General features: G+C 39.1%; 1 protein-coding gene across 5 annotated transcripts in view; it reads left to right on the forward strand.

Annotated features, from left to right (window-relative positions):
* The window catches only part of MITF (melanocyte inducing transcription factor), a 227,181-nt gene that overhangs the window by 17,510 nt on the left and 183,519 nt on the right, over nt 1-26,152 (forward strand). The window contains exon 1 of one of the 5 annotated variants that reach the window (XM_063703901.1): nt 1,256-5,853. The exons of the other annotated variants lie outside the window; for them this stretch is intronic. The gene's annotated coding sequence lies outside the window, so the exon portion shown is untranslated. Of the gene's footprint in view, nt 1-1,255; nt 5,854-26,152 lie in introns of those variants that run through there. 5 annotated transcript variants of the gene reach the window in all.

Below are 26,152 nucleotides of genomic sequence, written 5' to 3' on the forward strand. Positions count from 1 at the left end.
AAATGTCTTCTTTTGAGAAGTGTCTGTTGATATCCTTTGCCCACTTTTTGGTGGGGTTGGTTTTTTTCCTGTAAATTTGTATAAGTTCCTTGTAGAATCTGGATATTAGACCTTTGTTAGATGGATAGATTGCAAAAATTTTCTCCCATTCTGTTGATTGTGTGGCAAGTTTTTAAACCTATATTAGCACTGGGTTGCAGCCCAGGAGTCTTCCAGACCACTTCCCCCAACTATCAGCTGTTGTGTGCATAGGAATGAGATTACCAAGTTTGAGTACCAATTAAAGGAATGCATATTCTATCAGAATCCATATATATATATTCATACAAACATATGTAGGATTCTCAAGGCAGTGTTTTTCAAAATATTTTCAGACTTTCTCCAGTATTCTTACTAACCAAAACTTGACTCTTGGTTAAACAGTTCCCATCCAGAGTTTTATAAGAAAAGAGGAAAAATGAAATTCTCCTCTTTCTGTGATTGAAACAAAAAGACAAACACACTGAAGAAACTGACATAGAAGTAGGTGCTTTAGAGTGAGTGCTTATGTGTTCAGAGAAGCTGTAAGCACAGGAGAGAAGACAGTTGAGGAGGTTGGTCAGAAGCGGAATGGTGGGATGAGCTTCTGAACTCTGCATTTTAGTGAGAGTACAGGATAAATCTGCTGTGTAGGCTGGTGTTGAGAGTTAGGACACCCTGAACTTGGGGAAGAGCCAGCTATCAGAGATGAAAAAAAACAGTTTGGGACATTTTCAGAATAGATACATTTCTTGAGTATCTAAATGGGTGGACGTTAAGAGATCCGACTTTTACTCTTGTTTTCCAGGAGTTATGGTTTGAGAATTATGTGTAGGAACTTCGGGAAAATTTTCATTGCCTTGTAGTATAAAAGGATGCTTAATAAATATTTGTTGAGCTGAGGATAATGGGGAGCAGGAAGGGTCAAACTTGAACCACTGTTGCCTGTGGAAAATGGGTAGCTGTTGAGCGATGGTGTGGATCCCAGATCAGACCATGAAAGGCCAGGGGAGGTCTTTCTGGGAGAGGAAAAGAACCTGGAGTTACTCTAGGGCATGTGTGTGTGTGTGTGTGTGTGTGTGTGTGTGTCTATATATATAATACTCTCTTCCACCACTCAGAAAGTATATATATAAATATATATATAAATATATCATATGTTATATGCACACACACACACACACACACACTTTCCCACCACTCAGAAATATATTTCATTTTATTTACTTTTTTTTAAGACAGGGTCTCACTCCATCTCCCAGATTAGAGTGCAGGGATGCAATCATAGCTTCCTATAGCCTCAAACTCCTGGGCTCAAGCAATTCCCCTGCCTCAGCCTCTCAGGTAGCTGGGACTACAGGTGTACACCACCATGCCTGGCTAATTAAATTTTTTTTTTCTAAGGTTGGGATCTTGCTTTGTTGCCCATGCTGGTCTTGAATTCTTGGCCTCAAGCAATCCTCCTGCCTCAGAGTCCCAAAGCACTGCGATTACAGATGTGAGCCTCTGTGCCCAGCCTGGAAATATATTTTAACTGGTGTTCACTGAAGATGGCCTTTAGCTATCACTTTTTTAAAAGGCTTTACTTTTAAAATAATGTATCTTTTAATAAATCAAATATCTTCTTATGTATCAATAGCCCAATCCGGTAATACTTATTTTATTATTGGTTAGTTCCCATGGGAACAGGGAATTTGTTAGTTCACTGGACATCTCAAGGTTCCAGGATACAGAGTGTGTCCAATAATGTTTGTTGAATAAAGAATGACCTAGATGGCTGAAGTGTTTCTGGTGTGCTAGAAGGGGTCAGTAAATTTTGGAAACTTTGCTAAACCCTTTCGGGAAAATGTGTAAGAAATTATCTTACCTTTTCTTTTGTTAGCTATGAGCCCTTGCCGTGTGTTTCTGAGCCTTAATATCTTTACCTATAAAATGGGGCTAATGGCATGTCCTTCTTGGGATAACTGTGAGGATTATAGAAGATAATATGTAAAATGACTGGCATATGTACATTCTCAATACAAAGTTAGTAGGGGTGATGATTGTTACTGCTATTGGTGCTAAAGATACAGACTGCTAAAAATACAGTCAATTCTCATTATTTTTGTTTTATAAAGCTGCTACAAATACCGAATTAGCAAATACTGAATGATTACTACTAGGGAAATACAGGATAAGTTCCTTAGAGCCTCTGGTCGCAACATTTAATCAATCTATCAATACATAACTTTGTTTTATGTGTGTTTCTGTGTAAAGACACATTATTTAATATATATTATTGATTCATTAACATCGAACTTGTGGCCAGCAGCACTATAACCTGACTGACTTAGGAACACTAGACAGCACTTTCGCACTAAACTTTGGTGCCATACTGAATAGAGGAGTCACCAACAAAAACACACAAAAGTGCAAAAAATGTGGCACTACATAGACTGTGAAAAGGACACTTTTTTGCAATATGATGTGAGAGCTGAAATGAGAAGGCAGACCATTACCTTATTTAACCTCAATTGGTAACGTGCATGTTGGGGGACTCAAATTTCTTGCTGTTCTGTGCACGTGATTGACTGTAAAAACTCTGAGAATATTGATTTTGGGTTTACAAATCAGTTTTAGTGAGTAGGTGAATTTGAAAGTGGAGAATCCATGAATAATGAGGGTTGACTATATTAAAAACTGTTTTCTTGCATCTGTATTTCTCTAGCAGTTCTTCCTCTGGACTAAAAAGCTTACCCACTGGGGAAAACATTTTAAAACACTGTCTGCTCAGATGTTGTGGATTACAGAGGGAGCGACGTTAATAAAGCTTTTCCAGGTACCTGATCTCTCTTTTTTTTTTTTTTGAGACAAAGTCTCGCTCTGTTGTCCAGGCTGGAGTGCAGTGGCACGATCTCGGCTCACTGCAAGCTCCACCTCCTGGGTTTGTGCCATTCTCCTGCCTCAGCCTCCCAAGTAGCTGGGACTACAGGCACCCGCCACCACACCTGGCTAATTTTTTTGTGTTTTTAGTAGAGACGGGGTTTCACTGTGTTAGCCAGGGTGGTCTCGATCTCCTGACCTCGTGATCCACCCGCCTTGGCATCACAAAGTGCTGGGATTACAGGCGTGAGCCACTGCGCCCAGCCCTGATCTCTCATTTTTATCAGTTTGTTTGCCAATAAAAATGACCCATCACTTCCAGATCTTTAAAGTTGACTGAGGCTTCACTGTTCAGATATGGTAGAATTTTGATAGATTTTTAATCATTCTTTAATAAGGTGGAGTGTGAGGTTGGGGACCCAGGAAAAGACCACAGAGAGATTATGGACCATTGCTGAAAAATCCAGCAAAAAGCAGTAGGATTGACAGAGGGCAGGTGAGCCCCCAGATTGGGGCCTAGCCTGGGAGGGTTCTTGGCATTGCTCAGGAAAGAGTTCAAGAACGAGCTGGTGGTGGAAGAATGCAGGTCTAGTGAAGCAACAGTGTACAACAGAGTACCTGCTCCTTGCAGAGCAGGGCTAACCCATAGACATGCACCCAGAGTAGCAGTGTATGGACTGTAGACTGGCAGTATTTATACCCACTTGGAATTACATGCAAATCAAGGTACAGGTTACTCAGAAATCTCTAGAAAAAGGGTGGTAACTTTTGGGAGTTGCCATGGCATTTGTAAAGTGTCATGACACTGCTGGGAGTGTCTTAAACTGATGAGCAGTGAGGGCACCTAGAGGTTGCCTTTGGTGCCATTTGCTAGTTCTGGTGGGTTTCTTCATTTCTTCCTGTGGAGACCAGGAAATAAGCGCTGGTAGTCTCTACTTCAGGATGGCTTAGAAATTCTGGTGTAGGCAGTTTTTGAGGTAACCAGGCTCAGCTTACTCAGGGCCTAGAGGATAAAGGTGATGATTTTGACTTTTGCAAGCATTGGAAATTAGCATATTATAGTTATCAGAATGGCCATTATTGTAAACATTAACTGAGTACTTGTTGGGATTGCTTGGAATTCTTTTAGAAAGAAGGAGAAAAAGAATTGGTTTCAGTAGGTTCTGTACTTTCAAGTTACATAGCAGATAGATCACACAATTTAGTGACAACAGAGCACAAAGAACAATAATAATAACAGTAGCATCTAGCATTTTTAAAGCCCTCTTTACAGATATGCCTTGTGTTAGTGCTTTAGCCTATCTTTTATATATTTCTATAGTATTCTTACATATTATACTGGAGTTAAGGAAGGTACCTATGTAATTAAAAAAAATTCTTTCTGTGTTAGAAAAGTGAAGAAACAGAAACATCAGGAATTAATAATTTACATCTAGGTGAATTATAAACATAGTAAGGCACTTACTATCTACCAGGTACAGTATTTAAGTGTTTTATATAATATAATTCTAATACGAGGTAGATAGGATCCCATTTTATAAATGAAGAAACTTGTGCTTGTCTGTTTTCTGTCACTTGTCTATCTTAAGTTACTCAAATAAGGTAGAACCGTGATTCAAACTGAGGACTGTCTGACTTCAAAGCTCACTCTCTTATTCACCATGTTGCAGTGGTTTCCATGTATTTTGGTGTTCGGAGGTTTGGAGGGAGAGGCAGGAGTGATCAGGAGTGACAACTTATGTTGATTTTTGAATGGAAAGGAGACTAGGTTTCTTATGAAGTAAAGGCAGAAGACTCAGGGTGTGGTTGAACATTCGAATCCAAAACAAATAGTTATATCTATTAAAGGTGCTCACAGCATGCCTGTCTGCATAGTCCTTTGTTTCTAAAGCTGCTTCTGAAGAAGGAAAGGAGGTAGGCTGTGAAGCCTCCAAGAAAGGTAGGAAAAGATGGGATGGTGGATACTTAATCATTCACAAGGGTGTGGTATATAAGTAAGTGGTAGATTTTCCTCATTTCTTATTAATGATCTTCAAATGTTGCTACTTGATGACATCAAGTTGTCTTCTCTACATACCCATCCTTGTGTTCTACTACTGAACATGAACATGTAGCTCATAACATCTGGATGTTTTTCACTCATCTCTTTTTCCCTCTTTTTTCTACTAACCTGACTTGTTGATTGCTATTTTTGTGTGTCTTCATAAATTTATAGCCAGTCTGTTCCATTCTGGACTGTTTATCTTTGGCATGCCAGAGGTCTTGAAACATCATAATGTTGTGTAATGAGCATAACTTCTGCCTTGACTTGTGGGTGTTAAGAGCATTAGTCAGTGCAAAGTATTGAGTTAAATATTTTCAATAAAAGGATATAATGATCTAGCAGCGAAGAAGTTATAAAAAATCCTAGTTAATGGCTTTAATGGTGAGCCATATATTTAGTGGGTTCTATCAGTGATGAGTTAGAGATTCACAGAATGAATGTAAAAGCGTTCTTACTTTTAATTAATGAGAGAGGAGAAAGAAAAACAATAATAAGAAAAAAAGGACTTGATTCTCATCCATACCAAGAAAAGTGTAAACATCCAAGTTCCCAGTGATTCTAACCCTGATTCATTACCTTGCATGTGTCTTTAATTACCACAAGAAATGTTTAAGATTTCCATTGAGATATTATCGACAGGGACTCCTGGGCTGCATCATAAGCCTGATTGAAAGCCTTTAGCCTTGTAATGATCTCTTCTTGGAGGACAATCAGGGAATTCTTTGCACCTTTATCAGAGAGTCAGGGCTTTCCTGAGCAAACAAACTAGGTCTTTACCTATGGAGCTGATTTTATGAAGAGTTTTGGTCAGCATTAGTCATTGTGAAACCATGGGCCTCCTGCCCTGGTTTATCTCGACAGTCATCTCCCTACAGCAGAAGATTGAATCCTCATCTCTCCATGAGTCTGAGCATCTAAAGATGTTAGAGGTACATTGGTTTGCTTCTTGCTGGGGAATGTGTAGTGGGTACTGGTCTTCTGGGAATAGTGTCTAGATGAATGTTTAATAATCAGTTTAATAGGTTGATGGGCTGTCTTATTTCCTGGGGTTGGAGGTTTAAACCAGGACACCCTGTGCTAACTCTGCTCTTTACCTTGCCAGCAATCCTCAGTCGTCCTGGTAAACAACCTCTGAGTTAAATACCTTTTCTTTTCTGGAGAGGTTACCAACAAAGGAAAAGGCTTTGATGTCAGAACAGGGGGCATAAACAGTGTTTATGGCTGCTGTTAAAAATTTCTCATCTGGGTATTTTCAAAAGAATTCCAAGTCAAAATATATCACTTATGGGAAGTATCTTCTTTTCCAATATGATATCTTATGAAGTTGATAATCATTTTCATGGTTTAAGTAGTAATTGATGACATTTTGGGGGTTGGAAGATTTGTGGGAAGGAGGACATAGATTTTCATCAGATGTCCTTGCGTCCTTTCCTTGTGAGGATTATTGATCTCTAGTCTTCATATGTAAGGTGTTGAATTTATTTAATGTTATTAACTGAATCTATAGATAAAGAGGTAGTTTTGGAGCCAAGTAACCTGTTGATGTAAAGTCTATTTTACCTTTTATGATTACCATCTAGCACCTCCCTGCTTCCTGGCTGAATTCCCTGTCATTTTAAGTAGGCAGCAATTACTGGTTTGCTAAAGAAGCCAGCTCCTGCTGCCAAGGATCCTGTTAATTATCACTCTATCTCTAATTTAGCCTTCCTAGTGTTGAGAGAAGGTGCACGTAAGCGTGTGGCAGAACGTCTGCAATTGCATCTTTGTAATAATCTCCTTTCTGAGACGGTTCAGTGGACTCAATGTTCCGCCAAAGGGCCAAGGCAGCCCTGGTGAGTGTTTTCAGCTCTCTTCTGTAGCTTGTTTGGTCAGTCGAGTTTGGTGTGATTGTCCTCTCCTTTTGCTTCTGACCTAAGTAAAAGCTAATGGTTGGCATTAATCTTGGGAATTCAGACCTATTCCGCTCCATCTCTGAAGTCAAATGGGACACCTTGAAAATACTTCAGTGGTTTTCCCACGAGCTATTTTCTCTCTCTGTGAAAAGGAAACCGGGAAATTGACTCTGTGCCTGTTTTCAAGAAGGTAATACAGATGATAACCAAAGTACCTCAGTTTACAGGTTCTTATATAGCATGTTTTTTAAGGGATGTCAATCTTTATATCGTATGAAATCTTTGGTTCTTGTTCATAAATGGCTAGATTGCTTTCTGTTTGTTTTCAGAAATGTTCAGTTCACTTGTTTCAGTGAACATTTTTTCAGAAGTTCCACTGGATCATTTGATTAGGTTTGGAGTGCTTATGCTTCCTTTTCCACTTTTTATGTTATTTTTGGCAGTGTTGGTATTTGAAGCTGTAGAAGTGATTCACTGCAAAGTGCATTAATTTTCCACATTTCCAAATGCATTTTCCAGTGGTCCCCAGATTTCTTTTCCTCTTCTCAGATGATTCTGCAGTTGTCCTTCTGTCATTCTGCTGGCTCAAACATAAATGCTGATGTCACTGAATTTCTTAAATTACAGCTGGTGGGGATTAACAGAAATTGTAAAAGAATACCACTTCCTCATTTTGCTATTTTCTTGACTAATTATTGTCTTTTCAAGTACTGTAGGAACATAGGGATTTGAAAATGAATTCTTTGTCTTGCAGTTTAAACAGCAATTTTCCTTTTCCTTTTTCTGTTATACTTCAAAAATAATGTAGCGCTTAGGATGCTTTTCTGATGTGCCCTTTAATAACCCCAGACAGAGGAGTCTCACTCCTGATTTTGCACTTTGGACTGTCTTCTACCCTGGGTGAAGGGTTTTGAATACTTCCCTTAAGTAAGTTTCCTTATATAGAATATTTTTACTCAACAGTTTTTCTCCGACTCAAGGCCGTTACTGGTATTATGTGAAAGGTTGTGATTAATTTATTTGTTTGTTCAGAGCCTTTGCTCCTTTAAGGAATGCTTAGCTCTGTCCTCATCATTTTCTTGTTTAGGATCTGTATTATTTGTGACAATTTTGATTGCTCCAGCCCTCTACACATTAATTTTTCTGGCTTGCCTCTCCTTGTTTTAACAGTGGGAGTCTGGGCCTCAGGCTTTCTTATCACTTGGTTTGTGGTTTGAGTGATGGTTCCATGAACCTTTTCCTGGGAGTTCTCTGGGCTCCTGTGCTGGACGCTAGAAGCCATCTGGAAGTGTGCACACAGGATGGCTGGGTGCTGCTGGGCGGTATTGATTGAACTGCAGTCCTGTGGAAACAGAAATAGAAAGGGTTCAGCATTCGCACTTTCCTCTGGTGGCATTTTTGCTTATTTTGTGTATTTAGAAAAGGTAGCCATATGCAAACTGCTGACTTACTATTTTCCCTGGAATGGAAACCATTTGGATTATTTCAATGAGTTTTAGCGAAGATTTGTTTGTTCACAGTATTAGTTTTGTTTTCTGGTAGCCTGTTTAGAATAAGACCAGAATGTGTCTTTTTACTTTATGGAAATGAGTGCTTACTTGGTGTTTGGAATTTTGCAAACCAACATGAATTTGAAAAGTCATATGTTTATTCCAGAGTCAAAATAGAAACTCTTTAGTGAAAATTATAGATATTTCCATCTTGGATCATTTACTTTCTGTGAAAAATTTTTTTTTGACAAAATTGTTTAAGATTTCAGAGGAATCTCTTTTCCTGGTTAATTTTCCCACAAATTAATTTCCCTCATTTTTAAAAAGAAAAATAAGATTAAACTGAAGAATTGCAGACCAAGCTCATATGTGCTGGAATATTTGCTGTAAGCTGGTGACTGATTCTTTGCTGTTATCTTTCATAAGAGAGTGGATTTAGTTTAACTGTTAGTAGTTAAGGTTTGGATTAGGAATACAAATATGATTTCCTTACCATAAGACCTTTTAAGCACTGATTTGCATTCCTGAGGATAAGTTATGATTATTCAGTCTTGGGAAAATTTGTATTATAAGATCCATATACACTTAGCCAACATTGCCTTCTAACATTGCAATGATAAGTTCTTTTAATTGAGATTTTGGAATGGTATAGCTATCTGGAAAATATTTCAAATGTCATTGTGGAGCTTTTGGTTAAATGTGAGTTTTAAAAGTTTGATAAATAGAATAAAGAGCGGAAAGGAAAAATAGTTATGAATTTGTTGAATTGTTTGGGCTATGAGTTATCTTTTTAAAAAGAGGTTTTATGTTTGTGTAGAAAATGTCACTAAATATAAGAAAATGGAAGTTTAATAGTTGAACAAGGTAAGAATTGCAGATATCATGAGATTGTAATTTAACTGGAGTATGCATTAAATGAATTGTATATTTCACTAGCTTGGTGACCATGAATGGTTTTGTTTATCATTTTATCTTTCTTTTCTTTTCTTTCTTTTTTTTTTGAGATGGAGTCTCTTTCACCCAGCAGCACGATCTCAGCTCACTGCAACCTCTGCCTCCTGGGTTCAAGTGATTCCCCTGCCTCAGTCTCCTGAGTAGCTGGGATTACAGGTGTGCACCACCATGCCCAGCTAATTTTTTTTTTTTTTTTTTTTTTTTTTTTTTTTAGTAGAGATGGGGTTTCAGCATGTTGGCCAGGCTGGTCTTGAACTCCTGACCTCTAGTGATCTGCCTACTTCAGCCTCCCAAAGTGTTGGGATTACAGGCGTGAGCCACCGCACCTGGCCTCTTTATCATTTTGTCTTATCCCAGTAAATACCATCATGCTGGACCTTGTATTAAAAAAATGTTGAATCAATGAATGAGTGAATGCACATTTTGGGAGGCCTGGTTGCAGACCTATCTGTGCTGCTACCTACTCATATGACCCTGTGGATCTGTCTCCCGCTATATACAATGAAGGCTAAAGATGGGATCAGGGATAAGTATGTGGGATTGTGTTGCTCCCTCCTTCTGCTGCAGTACGGTAGATATTGCCAACTGTCACTTCACTCTTTCCTGTGAACCCAGGAGGAGCCTTGGGCCTTTCTGAATTTAGTGCATCAGGCTCCCATGACTCACCGTAGATACAAGAGTTAAAACTTACTGTACCTTCTCCTTTTGGTTTTGGTCCCTGAAGCCCAGTTACAAATAGGCAATATTCTATGATGTTTCTTGGTCAGCAGATGTTCATTTAAACAATAGCGACAACAGCATGCACCATTATCCCTCCATTCAATAATTTTTCTGGTAGATTTAGCAGATATATTAATAGATAGAACTTAATGAATGGGTCTAGACAGTATTCTTCCAGTGGAGTAAGATATGAAGATATAATTAGATTAGCAGAGTTTTTCACTTTTACTCTCCAAAGCACATGTCTCCATCTGGGGCACAGTTATGGAGCACCTCCTGTATGCCAGAACTATGCTATTGATAAATGGCCAGCCTATAATTCATGGGCTCTGCCTTCTTGTAACTCAAAGTGACATAAGTATGATGCTAGGTCTGTAATTATTCCTTTAAAGACAAAAGATGGAGGGGCATGTAATCCTGGCACTTTGGGAGACTGAGGTGGGTGGGTCACTTGAGGTCAGGAGTTCGAGACCAGCCTGACCAACATGATAAAACTGCATCTCTACTAAAAATACAAAAGATTAGCTAGGTGTGGTGGTGTGCACCTGTAATCCCAGCTACTTGGGAGGCTGAGGCAGGAGAGTTGCTGGAACCCAGGAGGTGGAGGTTGCAGTCAGCCGAGATTGCACCACTGCACTCCAGCCTGGGTAACAGAGCAAGACTCCATCTCAAACAAAACAAAACAAAACAACAAAAAAACAAAAATAAAAAATGATTGTCAAACAGATGAGAGGAAAGCATTCCAGGTAGACCGAGGCATGGAGGTGCAGCATAGTGTGGCACTGAGACAGTCTAAGCACGGAGTGTGGCTGGAGCACCAGGGAGTGTGGCCAGCTTCATAGAGAGGAATAGTGCTCTGGCTGCCAAATGAAGAATGGGTTGGAGGGTGGCCAGGGCTGGTGTCACAGAGGCCAGTTAGGATGGTTCCAGCTGAACTGTCTTTGTGAGGAACGATGATACACATGCATCGTTCAGCCCTGAAGATAGGTTGTGATTGCAAGAGGGTAAAAACCTTGTTAAAGATTTCAAGGACAGTGAGGACAAAAGTAAGGCTATATGTAAACTGCTTACTGCTGACAATAAAGTGACTGCTTGTTCATTTCTTTATCATGTAGGTGGATGCCTGTTCTGTACCAAGCACCTGGAAAATACAATCATGTGTAAAGTAGACATGGTCTCTGCCCACAATCAAGCAAAAAGAAAATGATTGATTACTAAGTAGTCTTTATAAGGTGCATGAGCAAAATTCTTAGGGTCCATGCTCTCCACAGATTCCCCTCCTTTCCTGAAGTTAATTTATAGTCTGACAACATGTTCTCTGCTTTCTATAGGAAATTTTGGAGGATAAAGTTAGATAAGAAGATAAACCTCAAGGTCTGTGCCTTATATGGAGCATGCTTGCATGTACACACACAGACACATGCTCACATACACACCTTCCTCCCCTAATAAAAGACACCTGTCTTCACTCCATAGATAGACAAGCATCTAGAATAAGGCATATGAGGATTCCCATAAGAAAATCTGCTCCAGGAAAAGTTCTAGATATCTTCTCATATTTTCTGAACATGATATTTTACATGGAAGAATCCCGGCTGTTGAGTTCCTGATCCAAGAAGAAAAGTCTTCCATACATAATTTGGCTTTGGTGGCTGCTTCAGATTAGCCATTCTATCTGTGTTCCAGGTTATTACCGGTGTTTGGAATTCGTGTGCAGAAGCAAGAATTTGCCTTGAGGCAGCAAGACTGGTAGACACTAGATAAGTGGCTTATTTTAAAGTGATGTTTTGGTACAGAAATGGCAGTAACAACAAATTCCTCCCCCAATAGAAATCTTCCTCACATTCCCTATCCAACCCAGAATCATTTATAATAATGTGGAGTCAAAATTCAGCTGAATGGGTTTGATACAAATTCCTAGGAAGCCATTGTAAGTTCAAGCACAGTGTTTTAAAGATGAAGCATTCAAATTTATTAGGATGGTAATTGCAGCTGATGTAGGTGGGGAGGGCATGTGTCCCATTTTGCATGATTTGGAGAGGCAATAGCTTGTTGAGACTAAAACTCTGGAGTAGGACTGTTCTAGGTTTGAATCTCAGCTGCACTGATTGGTGGCTGTGTGAGTTTGGGCAAATCACTAAGATTCTCTCTTCACCTGTAAAATGAGGTAGTGGGTAAGCATGTAAGTCCTTTGTTAAATTTGCCAAGGTTTGAGTCTTTGTTGTACTACTGTATGACATTGAGCAACTTGTTCTCTTTGTATCTGGGATTTCTTATCTGTAAAATAATAATAATAGTAATAATAACAATAATGATGGTGATAATAATAATAATGGTCCCTACCTCATAAGGATGTGGCAAGAATTAAATGAGATTATGCACACATAGGGTTTTCATCTTGGTAATCTGGCACCTAGTTAGCACTCATATCTTACTCAACTATTTTTCCTGTCATCATTATATTGAGCTTTCTAAAAATTATTATTTTTTGACTACTTATTTTGTTCTTTCTGAAAGTTAGGGCTTCACAAAGTGTAGTCGTTGCTACGTGATTTCTTTTTTTTTTTCTTTTTGATACGGGGTCTTGCTGTGATGCCCAGGCTGGAGTACAGTGGCTATTCACAGGTGCAATCCTAGTACTAACCAGCACGGGAGTTTTGACCTGTTCCATTTCTAACCTGGGCTGGTTTACCCTTCTTTATGCAACTTGGTGGTCCCCTAGGAGGTCACCATATTGATGCCGAACTCATTGCACTCACCAGATCAGCAAAGTGCACTACAGCCCGGAACTCCTGGGCTCAACTGATCCTCCTGCCTCAGACTCCTGAGTAGCTGGGACCACAGGCATGTGCCACTGCCTTTTCTTTCTTTAAATTGGAGACTCAATAATGCAATTTCTGAATTTGGGGCAGAGTTGCCAGATAAAATCCAGAATGTCCAGTTAAATTTGGATTTCTGTTACAGAATAATTGTTTACTATAACTTTGTTCTAGATATTTCATGGGATAGCAAGACTAAAAAATATTCTTTATTCATCTGAAATTCAATTCAACTGGGCATTCTGTATTTGCTAAATCTAGCAATGCTAGTTTGGTAGTAAAACATACTCCTTTGCCCTCTCATTCATTTTTTCACTCAGATAGATATATGTGGATGCTTATAAAAATGCAGTGAACAACATCCTTGGGGCATAAGTATAGAAATAGTTTCATAAATTTGAAAAAAGATTTCTTAGTATCTCTGGTAAATCTACCTCCTAATTCCTTCTCCCTGTGTAAGCCATGGGACCATCAAATTGAGATTATGTTGATACCTGAGTATATAGTATGATGTTGCTTGAAAATTCTGAAATGTTCTAGTGTTGCTTTTACCTAAAGGGAATGATTAATGGTGACACATTAATGGGTAGGTATGCATTCCAGAGAATCCTGAAAGCTTTGTCATTTTTGAAGGAAATTACCTCATTACTTTTAGAGTCACCTATCCAGGGTAGGTTGGTCCCTATGGTTGACCTGGTTTTCCAAGTAGGAAAATAAACACTTCAATGGTTAGGTTAATAACTTGGAGTGATTTCGTTGTACTTACAATTCAAGTTAATTTTTAAGTAGGATTGGTCTTTAAGCTACTAGACTAGTTGGAGACTCTGAGAGAATTGCATTCTAAGAGTGAGATCCTTTCAATTCAATCAGCATTTACTGTGTATTGACTGTGCAAAAGCAACTGCATATGAAGAGAGAGGAATTTAAAGTGTTTTGAGTTCCTGCTCTCAAAAACCTTAGTGTTTAATGGAGCACGAAAGCAAGAAGCAATTATGACAAAAGGCAAGATAAATAAGGTCAAAATTGAAGTCTAGTAAAGCTAGGTCCCAGGATGGTTGAATGTAGGAAGTGGTTAAATCTGGAGGCCAAGTAGAGTAGGAATGGCTTTTATTAGGACAGGTTTCTTTGAAGGTAATATGTGAGAGAACTATTCAAAGATAAGAATGATTTCATTTGGGAAATGAAATGTTCTAGGTGTGGGCTTAGCATTAACAAGTACCCGAAGGTGGCCACATTTTGAAATGCACGTGTTACTTAGACATGACAAAAATATATACAGCACCACCGTAACTGACAGCAACCGCTTCTCTCATGTGTGACTTTTTATGATCTAGAATTTCCAGATCAGAAACTTGATTTTATGTAGGTGGACCTGGATTCATTCCGTGTTGGTTTCCTAACTATTTATTGTGCACCTGCTGTTGCTATGTATGAGACAGCCAGAGAGACTTGGGCAACATTTAGGAATTCTTTTAGGTGGTCACTTAAACCAACTGAAAGTTACTCCGTTTAAACACGGGATTTTTTTTTTTCCCGAAATGAACACTTCCAGTGAGCTCTGATTTAAATTGGGCAAAATCAACAGCAAAAGAACTCCATGAGAAGCATCTTGTCAGGCACTCTGACTTTGAGTATTTGCTTAAATGACTTTACAAGCCAGCTTAACTCATTTCCTGTTGGATGACACTTGTTTATTAGACTTGGCCCAAGTCAGAGTTAATAGCCTTAATGGTTTTGAATGGTCCCAAGTGATTCTCCAGCAGTGTGTCATTAGTGAACGGGGAGGATTCTACAGATAGGATGCAACACACACATAGCTGCTTCAGCCATCATAGATTTAAGAGAATACCTATAGCCCTCTTAAATCTAGCTAAGGGAATTGAGAATACTGGAAAGTAAGTGTTACCATTGCAGTAAATGCTAAAATATTTTTCAACAGTTCTAGTAGTTTTCCTTTTTTGTTTTTTTGAAATACTTCCATGTGAAATTAATGCCATTTAAAAATGGCACCAGCATTCAGAACTTGAATCATCCCAAATTCTCTAGCAAATGAATTAAAATGTGACATGGGGTTCATGTTGATTAACAGATGTGTGTAGAGAATTGGACTGGGTAGCCTGCCATCGCGATGCATGCTTGATGCATGAGAGGGATTGCTAAGATTGGGAATGGAAAACTTTTCTACGTTTCCATTTATGTGTGTGTTGGGCTATAAAGCTCTAAATTAGACTGGAAATTGGTGATGCATTTGGAGATCGTTGGTTTTTAATTTTCATCAGTTAGGATTGATGTATGTCTTTTAAGTTTGGACAAGTTGTTCTTTGTGGATGTTTTTGCTATTTCAGGTACTGGTGGGGTAAGAGTAGCCTGGATGCAAACCTTTATTGGATTCTTAAACATGAAAGAGCATAAACTGCTTATGTTAGTTTGGGTCTGGTTGAATGTTATTAATTTTTTTTCCTTGATGGCCAGGCCAAATATTATGTAGTTTTAATATCTACCCTTGGTTCCTACTGCCTTATTTTTGGGCACTCTTAATATCTTCCTTTATATATCTGTCATTAAGTTATAATTGAAGCTTCATGTTTTATATTTAGAATGATGCATGGAGGCTCAGCTGTGCCAGCCATTCAGGCCTAATGGCAATTGTTGGTTCATGCCAGAAAGTTTTTGAAGTCTAGTCTCTTTTTTGGGATGTCCAATCTAAGCAAACCATCCTTTTCTGTCTTAAGCTGAGGGGCACAGGGAAGCAATTTAGAAGTGATTTCCACTTCTGTGCATGTGACAGCATCTTGTTTCTGATAAAAATTATTTACTTGCTAGTTCACTCTTTAACCCAGAGAGTCATGCAGCCTTAAAAGGGATTGCTTTGACAAGTCTTTATGTCACTTCATTCCTTAGTTTACTGACTTTCATGCGGAGTATCAGTGAGTGTCAGTTAAAAGTGGGTACATAGTGATAGTAGATGACACCCATGCCACCAGCTGCTTCCTATGGGCTGCCAGATGCTAGCAAACATTTCACAGCTCTTGAATTCTCTGGATTTGGGCCACTCTTGAACTCTATCCATCAATCCATACACCCACTTATTGAGCTAATATTTATTGAGGTTTTACTATGTTTCAGGAAGTTGTCTAGGTATGAGGAATACAGCAGGGCACCAAACTGTTGAAAATCTTTGTATTCATGGAACTTACATGGGCAAGCAGATGTAGAAATAAATATGTGAATGAGTAAAATGCATAATATGCTAAATGCTGGAAAGTGTTATAGAGAACGATAAAGCATGGCTGGGTTTGGGGTGACTTGTAATTTAAAACTGAGTGGACAAGGACTGCCTCACTGAGAAAATGACATTTGAGAAAAGACCCAAAGAAGATGAGGGAGTCATGCCAGTATTTGGGGGCAAAGCACAGCAGACAGAAGGAAGAGTAAGTACGTAGTATCTGGACAGGAGTGAGTCTACTTCAGCAACAGCATCATGGCCACAGCGGCTGGACCAGGCTGAGCAAAGTGGGGAGTTCCAGGAATGGCAGGAGGTGGGGTCAGTGAAGGAATGGGATTGGGGCAGAGGCAGACACTGTAAGGGTTTGTAAAGACTTTGCCTTTTACTCATTAAAAATTGGGAGCCGTTGCAGATTTCTAGCTAAAGGAGTAGCATGATCTGATTAATTCAGGTAGCAGCCCAGTGTCGTGGGGGAAAACAGGGGTCTGTGAATTTGGAGATCATGTAAACCATGGCTTTGTCACTAGGTAGGGGCAAATAAATTCATCATCCTTAGCTTCAATTTTGTTCCTTCTTATAAAACAACGCTGGTGGGTTGGATAGTTTTTCATGATCTTCCAGGTTTTGATACTGTTACCCTGGATTAGTTGCCTTCCTGTGAGTATTTCATGTGTGTGGCTGATTGCATTTCTCCTTGAGTATGCATAGCTGGACCACAGATTTGTAAATTATCTTTCTGTGCTTTATTTACTTAAAAAATTTTCCATAAACATCTCAAATTGAAAACTATGAAGCATTAATACTTCTATATATTGATGTTAAAGGTTGCTTGAAGACTAAATGGTAAGGGTAAACACAGATTATAAGCTTTATCACTAGCCTTAATACTATTTTTTGTTATAGAAAATAGAATTGATTTGTAGAGTATTGCACTGAGCTATCAATTGGGATACAGTGATAAATAAGACACAGCTTCTTAAGGAATTGAGTAGGAGGAGAGATTCCTGGATAAGACAGTACCTCATAAAGTGTTGTTAATGGAGGAGACAGTCCTGGTTAAGACAGTACCCTACAAAGTGGTGTTAATGGCAGAAAAGAGGGCCAGAAGTCATGACTAGGTGCAGGCCCATGGGAGCACAGGCAGACTAATATTCGGGTATGTCTTCACACCAATATTCTTTAAAAATGTTTAATATTTTCAACAACCAGTTAGACCTAGTGCCACACATGCTAGGAGGTGCCAGAGGCCTGGCAGGCTTTCTTCCACAGCCCTGAGCAATTTGGCTCTGCCCCAAAGTTGCATCATGATGTTTGGCACACCAAGGTCTGGTAAGTAACTCTTATTAGAAGATGGTTTAGGGACTGTCTTTTATTATTCAAGAATGTCCTTTGGACATCTTAATCTTCTCCTTTCCACCAGAATATTTCTTCTACTTCCTGTGATGTTATAGTGCTCCTTCTAGACTGGTACCCCAGGTAGCAGGATGGCTAGTCAGTTTCTGTATTTCCTCTGTGGAGAAGTATTGCTTTAGTCTTACCTTGTCTTCAGGCCTCCAGTATGAACTCTGTTGGGAGTCAGGTGGAGCCCTAGTCATTTTATCCACTGACGCAATGTATTCCTTGTGTTCTGTTAACTGGCTTCTTGGGCAGCCTAGGAGTATTCTAAGTTTCCAGGTCAAAGATTCTGGAAGCAACTTTCCAAGAGGTAGGAGGGCTGCCACTTTCCCAGACTTTCCCCTTCAATTGAGGCTCCCTGTGTATGTTGGGGTGTGGGGTGCTAGAGGCCTTGCTGCTGAGGAAAGTTACCATGGTTACCAGCACCGTGGCTCTCAGAAGGAGGAGGCTAGCATGTTAGCACCTCAGCTGTCCTGTGGTAATGCTTAGGGGGCAAATGACCATACCAATGAGCACTGTTAGAGCTGGAGGGGAAACTGAGGTTCAGAAGGTGATGCTGGAAACAGGAACCAAGAGCCCTTGACTTTCACATTGCATTGCTTCCTTTCAGTTATTTTACACCTCAGGCCTTCACACACATTCTTCCTGCCATCTTGAACATTTTCCTGCCATTCTTCTGTTTTCTTTCTACTCATCCTTTAGTCTCCACTTAAAGGTTGCTTCCCAACCCACCTCCTTGCCCCTCATCTGAATTAGGTTACCATGCTTTTCTTTTATGGTTTCCTAATCTTATCCTTCATGCTGTTTACATAATTATTCTATATTCATCCGTATGTTCAGTGTTTGTTTCCCTACTCCAAAGGGCCAAAGAGCACAGCTGTTTTGTTCTCCATTTTATTCTCAGAGGTTAAGCCAGGCTGTAACACAGATAGGCAGTGTATGACTCCATAAGTGAAAGGGTAAATGACTGAAAAGAAGACTGGTTTTCTCTCACCTATTTATGTGAAATGTCTCTGCCTGTCTCAGCTGAGGGTAACAACTGTTATTGGTTTTGTGTATTATTGAGGATGCAGAAGATGTGATTCTTGTCTCTAACATCACCAAGTCTGTGGCCTTCTGGAATTTTATTAAGGGTTGTCTCTGCAAAAACCAAAACCCAGTGATACACACAAATCAGCATTCTTTAATTGGTATAGGCTTGACATGAGGGGCTGTGATTTGTCAATTTATTTTACAATATTTGCATTTTTATTTCTTAATTCTGTTTCCAGAAATGAGCTTTAATGCCATTTGGATCCCCCATTCTTTTTATTAAAAATGAATAGAGAAAATATCACTTTTCATTAATAGGATTCATAATGCTTTTTTGGAGGGATTTGTTTTGGCTCGTGTAATGGAACTTTTAAGAGGGTAGGCATAGAAAACTGACTGGGACTCTTTGTAGAAGAAAGAGCAGAGTTACCTACTGTGTGTAAAAAAGAAAAGCAGGAACAGTGGACTTTCTTTATTTCTAAAACTAAACTGCCCTAATTGTTCGTATCAGAAGATGGGCTTTTCCCAAGCTCGGTTGGCATTTTTAATTTACAGAGAAAGCGTGCATTGTTTTGCAGTGTGCATTGCGGTTACATTGGCTCCCAGAAGATTAGCTCAAAGGTATCTATGAATAGTCACACCCTAAGTTATATGAACTGAAGAGTTTTAAAGAGGTGGAAAATCTGATGCATGCTATTTCCCAGACATTCATGCCTTAGGAAAATAACTAGGGAAGTGGGAGAGTGAAACTTAGAAGTTGCTACTTTATATTCACCAGTGTGGCACTTGTTAACTGTGTGACCCTGGGCCACTGAATTAACTTCTGTAAGCCTCAGAATTGTAAAGTGGAGATAAAAATACCAGCTACCTTCAGAATTATTGTGAGGATTTCATGAGATAATATATGGAAAGTGTCACAATGCCCAGCACATTATAAATGCCTTATAGATAGGGGATAGTACACTACATAGGATAATAGTTAAGGGCACAGACTCTGGAGGGCCTGGCTTCTGAATCCTGGACTTGTACTCATGGGTGGGGCCATCTTGGGCTAGTTACTTGACATTTGCGTGTTTGAGTTTCCTCATATGCACGATGGAGATAGTAATAATACCTGCTACATAGGGTTATTATGAAGATTAACTGAGTTGGTATGTGTCAAGTGTTGATAACAACTTGTGGTTCATGGTAAGTGCTATATATACGTTTGTTGTTGTGATTAAGAAGTCTGGGTCTTGCAGACAGTTAGTCTGCAAGTTCTTGAACCAGACTTCATAATGTACCAAGTATGTCGAGCTTCAGTTTTCTCTTTTTGTAATATGCGGATGATTCTAGTTATAATGTCAATTTTTATGAGAAATCGGTGAGATAATGCATATGTAAAGTGCTCAGCATAGGATTTGGAACATGGAAAATACTCAATACTCATAGCAAAGACTTTTCTTGTAATTGCTACTACCATTACTATGATTATTTCCATTATTTTTAGTCCCACTATGAATATGCCTCTGGCTTATATAGAACTTACATTCGAAGTGAATTCCACAAACACTCTGTGGAAATAAAAAGGATTAATATGTAGAAAATAATGTTGAGAGTAATGTTACTGTTGGTGTATTTCTATAAATGGAGCTGTTTCAGCAAATTGAAAAATATCCAGTAAAAGTCTTATAATCATGCATTTGCAATTTTGTAGATCACAAAAGATCAGAGTTAGTCAGGGTCAGTGTTGGGTGGACAGTTTTATATTCATGGAAAATGACTCATAGGAAACATCAGGAACTAAAATTTCCAAAATAAAAAAAAATTAAAAAGTCATCATATAAACTGTGTTTAAGTCAAGTCTATTTCCTATCTTAACTGAGATTATGTTCATGGAGTAAAGTTTTGACATGGTCTAAATTTCAATGTTATATCTTGTTTGTGGCATCACTGGAAATGAATAAGTCCTGATTCCAGTGATGGTAACATTTTCCACTTTAGTCATTTGGGTCATTGTTGCTACAATATCCATATTTAAACCTGTGTGTTGTTTTGCAATATATCTTTAAGTTCAGCTTCCTTTTTTGTTTCAAGTGAATAGGGAAGAAAAAACAATGATTATAATACAGAGTACAAATGATGTTTGAGAAAAGCAGGGCTTTGAATAGCGTTGGTCCTGAAGTCCTCTGTGTTTTAATGAAGGGTGGGAGCTTGCACTGAGAAGTCAGGTGTGCAGAGAAGTGCTAATGGTCGCATCAAGGCGTGGGTGTCAGATCCTTTCAAGTCAAAATATGGAAGTGCTGATGAAATTCCTAGATTATATGATCTAGAAAGACAAGTCAAGTTATCCCATCAAAAATATATGGGGGAACTTCCACTAGGCATGTGCATGTCTCTGATAACAGTATGGCATGGTTGGAAGGCGGGAACTTGGAAGGGAAGATAAATTCAAGTTCAGTATCGCTGGGGCCATAGAATGAAGTACTTTTTAAGCCATGGTAAGAAGGGTGGGCTTTATTTGAAGGCCAAGAGAGAGGCATGGAAAGGTTTTAAGTGGGAGGGAGGGCATTCTATTCGTGTTACTGAAAGATCACTCTGGCGGTGCCACAGAGAATGTATTGTAGGAGATGGTGACAAAGAAAACCAATAAGGAGCAGTGTAGGCAAGAGCTGGGGTCACTCTGGACTTGCCTGTGGAGATGGAGAGGAGGTGGAGCTGAGAGATATCAGGGAAGGAGAATCGTAGGGTGGGTGATTCGTTGGACTTAAGTGGTAAGAGAGAGCAAGGAGGGAAGGATGGCTTTTAGATTTCTCACATGGGCAGGTGGTTAGAACAATGGTGCTGTTCATGGAGATGAGGCTCTTGGTAGATAAAACAGATTGGGGAGGATGAATATTAATTCTTCCTCCTATATGTGGTATAGTAGATGGATGTTTATGGGGTATAATAGATGAGTATAGTCATTTGACTGTTTTAGAACGAGTCTGGTTCTTGGGGTAGAGTCTGTGTTTCAGTCAGGTTTCCATTTTCAAGCATGAAATTAAATTGCCAATTAACAGTTGTGTAAACAAATAGGGATTTATTTATCTCCGTACAAGAAGCCCAGGGCTCTGTAATCACTGCCGTTGTTTAGTGGCTCCATGATGTCAGAACCAGCATCTCAGTGATTTGTCTTGACTTTTTTCTAATATTTGTCACCTCATGGTTGCAAGATGGCTGCTGCTCCTCCGGGCATCACAACTGCTTTAAGAAGATTGTAAATCAAGAAGGGAGAACAAGCTATGATTTCTTATTAACATATACAGTATGAAGTGTGCTTAAAGTTTGACTATATTTTTCTTAGATACCTTCTAACACATAAAGCTCTGAGTAGTCTTTAAAATATGTTAAATACATTTTTCCCTGATTAAAATTCTCAACTTGCAAAAACCATTTTTTTTTCTCTCAGATTTATTCCAAATCTTCCTTATTACTAAATTCTCAGTGGACCTCTCTGGGTTTCGAGCAAGTGCGGAAAATTCCATTTGGTGTTCGCCAGCTGATGTGCAAGTAAAAGCAGGGCATGTATGATGGAAAATGTCATACCCTTTACGATGACTTTTGATCTGTGAAGAATATAATTATTCTGTGTTTAAAACTACAGAAGGGAAATGTTTATTCACTCTTTTTGAAGGTAACATTATTCGGGGTATCATGAAGTGCAAATATTTGTCCTTTGCTGCAGTTTAATTCAAGATAGTCTCACCACCTAATGTTTGCAGAATTCTGTTAGTGACTGTTTTAGCTAACAGTCATTCTGAGGCATAGCAGAAGGTGCAGAGATTTTTGGAAAGAGACATCTCAAGGTGTACCCCGATGCTGTGTGATTTTCTTTAACTTCTGAACTGGTTTGTTCTGTGAAATTGGGTGAAATTGGGATAAGAGTAGGAGACAGTCTTTACATCCTTACTACAAACATACACAAAAATGCCTCTGAAACAAGGGTGGCTATGACACACTGAAGGTGCAAGTTAAATATGATGGGGTGTGGAATAGGGAAAGATTAATTTCTGCTGGGAGATATTGTGAACTCCATGTTGGAGAATGCAGAAGATTTACAGGATAATGGAGGATGGCCCTAGGCTTATCACACACATGTAGTGTGCAAAGTACATTAGAAGTTTTCAGGGTTTACTGTTTTTGATAAGGGTCAAAATGAGGAGACCCTTGAAATTCTGACTGAGCGAGCTTGAACTTTGTTCTGTATGTGATGGGGAGCAACTGAAGACTTAAAAATTCACGGAAACTTAATGTCGATAGAAGTGAAATTGGGGGTCAAAAAATATATATAATTAAAATTAAAATTAAAATTTTCATTTTGATATAATTATAGATTAACACACAGTTGTGAGAAGTACTGAGATATCCATGTATCTTTTATCCAGTGTCACCCAGTAGTAACATTTAGTATAATTTACAACCAGTAAATCAACTGGAGTCTTTTAAAGGGAAATCCATGATATGCTGAAGTCTGTGTTAAGTGGGTTGTCCTAGTAGCTGTGGACTGGAATGGATTGGAAAAAGAACATGGAAGCTAGGACACCTTTGGGAGGCTCTTGCAATAATCTGAGAGTAGGGGCATAACAATAGGATTGGGAAGAAGGGATATTTGGCAATATGGGGCTGATAAGAGAAGCTGATGCTCTGTGTAGTTGCTCAACAAAGAGGTATTGAGGGTCAGCTGTGTGCCATGCAGTCTGGTAAGTACTATAGGGGTTAAAAGATGATCTAATAGAGACAGGGCAATGCAACTGAAGGAAAATGGGCCACGTGGAAACTATGTTAGGCTGGACAAGACAGTGAGTTCTGCCTAGAGGGATAACTACTATTCTACCACTGGTTGTTACCATTTGTGACTATAGGTCTGGTGTGGCTGGTGTTTTGATTTCTTAGATGCCAGAAATCTAAATTTCTTTGTGAAATCTCTCAATTTTTAAATGTTACCTAATATAAAATTACAAAGAAGATGCATGCCAATGAGCAGTCATCTGTGAGCTAGATTCACCCTGTGGGTTCTTTGTTTTCTTGATGGAATGTTTAGAGCTTATTTCAGTTATCTATTACTGGGTAAACTGAGTGGCTTAAAGAGATAACTGTTTTATCTCTCATAGTTCTGATCATTGACTGGGGAGCAGTTTTCCTGGTCTAGCTTGGGGTCTCTCATGGAATTGCCATTAGATGATGGCTGGATTTGGAGGCATCTTGAAGCCTGCCTTGGGCTCTAAGATGGCTATAACTTTCTCTTTCTCCGTTGGTTTCAGGACCTCTTGTGGCCTCTCCATGTGGCCTTTCTGGCAGGGTAACCAGACTAATTAGATGTTAGCTCCGAACTCATTATAGATTGTTTCAAGAGGGAATAAATAGAAGCTACTAGTTTCCTTAAGCCTAGGTCCAGAGTTGCTAGCACATCACTCTTGCCACTTTCTGTTAGTTAATGCAAGTTGCTCCAGACCAGATTCACTGTGGGAAGGGACTGCACAAAGCATGAATGATGGGAGGCCTTGTCCATTGGTGACCATCTTTGGAGACAACCTACCACTGAAATCAAGATGTCTAGATATTGGTGACACTGTTTATCAAAGGTAAATGAGGGACATAGCAAATTCTCCTGTTTAGCATTCATGTTACTTGGAAGTTTTTAGAAAACCACATAATAGTGAGTTTTTTTTTTTTTAGTAGTAACTGTGATTCTGGAGAAACCTGGTTGTTAATACAGTGGCTTCCTTTGGAAGCATAATTCATTTGTAGCTATTTGGTGTCCAGTTCATTAAAAAAATACTATTAAGTGATAAGACATATCTTTTCTGCTTTGAGTGAGCATGTTCTTTTCAAATACGTGACCAGGTTGTTAATGTTGGGTCCATAATCATGTATCTTTTCAGAAAAGAGCCCCTCAAATAAAGTCTGTTACATAAGACTTCCAAATGTTTATTAGCCTGAATACATGCAACTAAAATGTACTTTATCATGGCGCTTTTTGTTCTCCTTAGACTCAGAACTGGCTGCAAAATTTGCAGGTCCCAGTGCAAAATGAACATGTGGAGCCCCTTGTTAAGATTGTAAAGACGACACCAGCGAGCATTAAACCAAGCCCAGGGCCCTGTGCACCTGCATAGATCTCATGCCTATGAAGTCATCCCTGCTTAGATTTTTGAAAATAGGTACAAAATGTGGGAGTATACTGTATTTTTCCGATAAAGGGCCATTAACTCTGATCAAATTCTCATTAGATTTTGACACCCCCAAAGGTTGGACCTACTGCTTATGCAAATAAGAAAAGGGTGAAAGCTCTATGTTTTACACGATTTCTATTCCCAAGCAGTCCCTGTACCTCCTTAGCCACAGCAACAGGTCTTGGCAGGCGTTAGTCTGAGCTCCCTGCTGTTCAGGCTTTCTGAATTTGAGTGATTCCAACACAGTTAGAGACAGCATATGTTGTTGAAGGCTTGGCATGCTTTTTTCTAAATGCACTTTCTACCCCTTTACTGAGCTCTGTTCCTGAAGGATCCAGAATAGATTGCCTGTCTCGTTGATGAGTTCCTAAGTTCCTTTGGAACAGACACTAACACAGTTCGTTACACTAAAGATTTAGGGTTCAACATCTCCAGAAGGTAGTTGATAGACTCCAGACAGGTTTGCAACATTGTACAACTGCAGAGAGCATGTTCAGATCATGGCCTAGGAATGGCAGCCCCTGGCATTGTGCAGTACACAGCCTGAGTGGCTGTACACAGAGGCCCTGCCCTATAAGAATCTCAGTCTGCTATAATAATTTAGAGAGGTGGTTGTACAGCTGACTTTTTAAATAAGGCATGAGCCATTTTGAATTACTTGTTTGGCCCCCTGACCTGTGGCTTCATAAGCTCTTAATTTTTGTTTATCATCTCTATCAATCAGTGGATGCCAAGGCCAAATTAGCCCTATACCCATACACCTGACCCTTGTAATAGAATAATAGTAGCTAACATTTGTTGAATGCTTATTATGTGCTAGCGACTCTGCATGCATTATCTAATTTCATCTTCACAACAAGTCTATTAGTTGCTGTTACTCTTCCATTTAATTGATGAGAACACTGAGATTAAGTGTGGTTGTGTGAGTTACTCAAAGTCACAAAGCTAATTAAGTGATAAGCTGTGACTCGAACCCAGTCCTGTCTGATTTCTAAACCCAAGCAGCATTACAGAGGGTGTGTTTTTAGGGCAATGTTTGCACATGGCAGTATTCTCTATTTGAAGGTTGTTTTATTGTAGGCCATTTCTTGCTTCTGGAGCATTCCCTGATTAAATATTCTCTACCTATACTTATTTCTCAGGATTTTTAGTTCTTTCAAAGTAACCATCAGACCTTTCATAAATTTTGAATATCCTTTATTACTATCTACTTCAGTAAATCTAGGAATATTTAATCTCTTAATTGGAGTTACAAATGGCAAATGCTGAGGGGATTATGTTCTAGGTGAGTGTTTTTATTCTGCACATGCCTCAGAGAACATAAAAATTAACACATTTCCTTAACAGAGATGAGAATAGAGTCCTAAACATCACCAGATAATTTCCTACTAGTGATAAGGAAAATTATTCTCATCTAATTTTTACTGCTTTCAGTATAATGTACTGTAGGGTGAGAGGAACAGACCGGTTCCCTTGATAAACACCTTTTGACCTTATTCCATCCTT

Source organism: Gorilla gorilla, chromosome 2 (assembly GCF_029281585.2).
Source record: "Gorilla gorilla gorilla isolate KB3781 chromosome 2, NHGRI_mGorGor1-v2.1_pri, whole genome shotgun sequence".
In the NCBI taxonomy this organism is placed as follows: domain Eukaryota; kingdom Metazoa; phylum Chordata; class Mammalia; order Primates; family Hominidae; genus Gorilla; species Gorilla gorilla.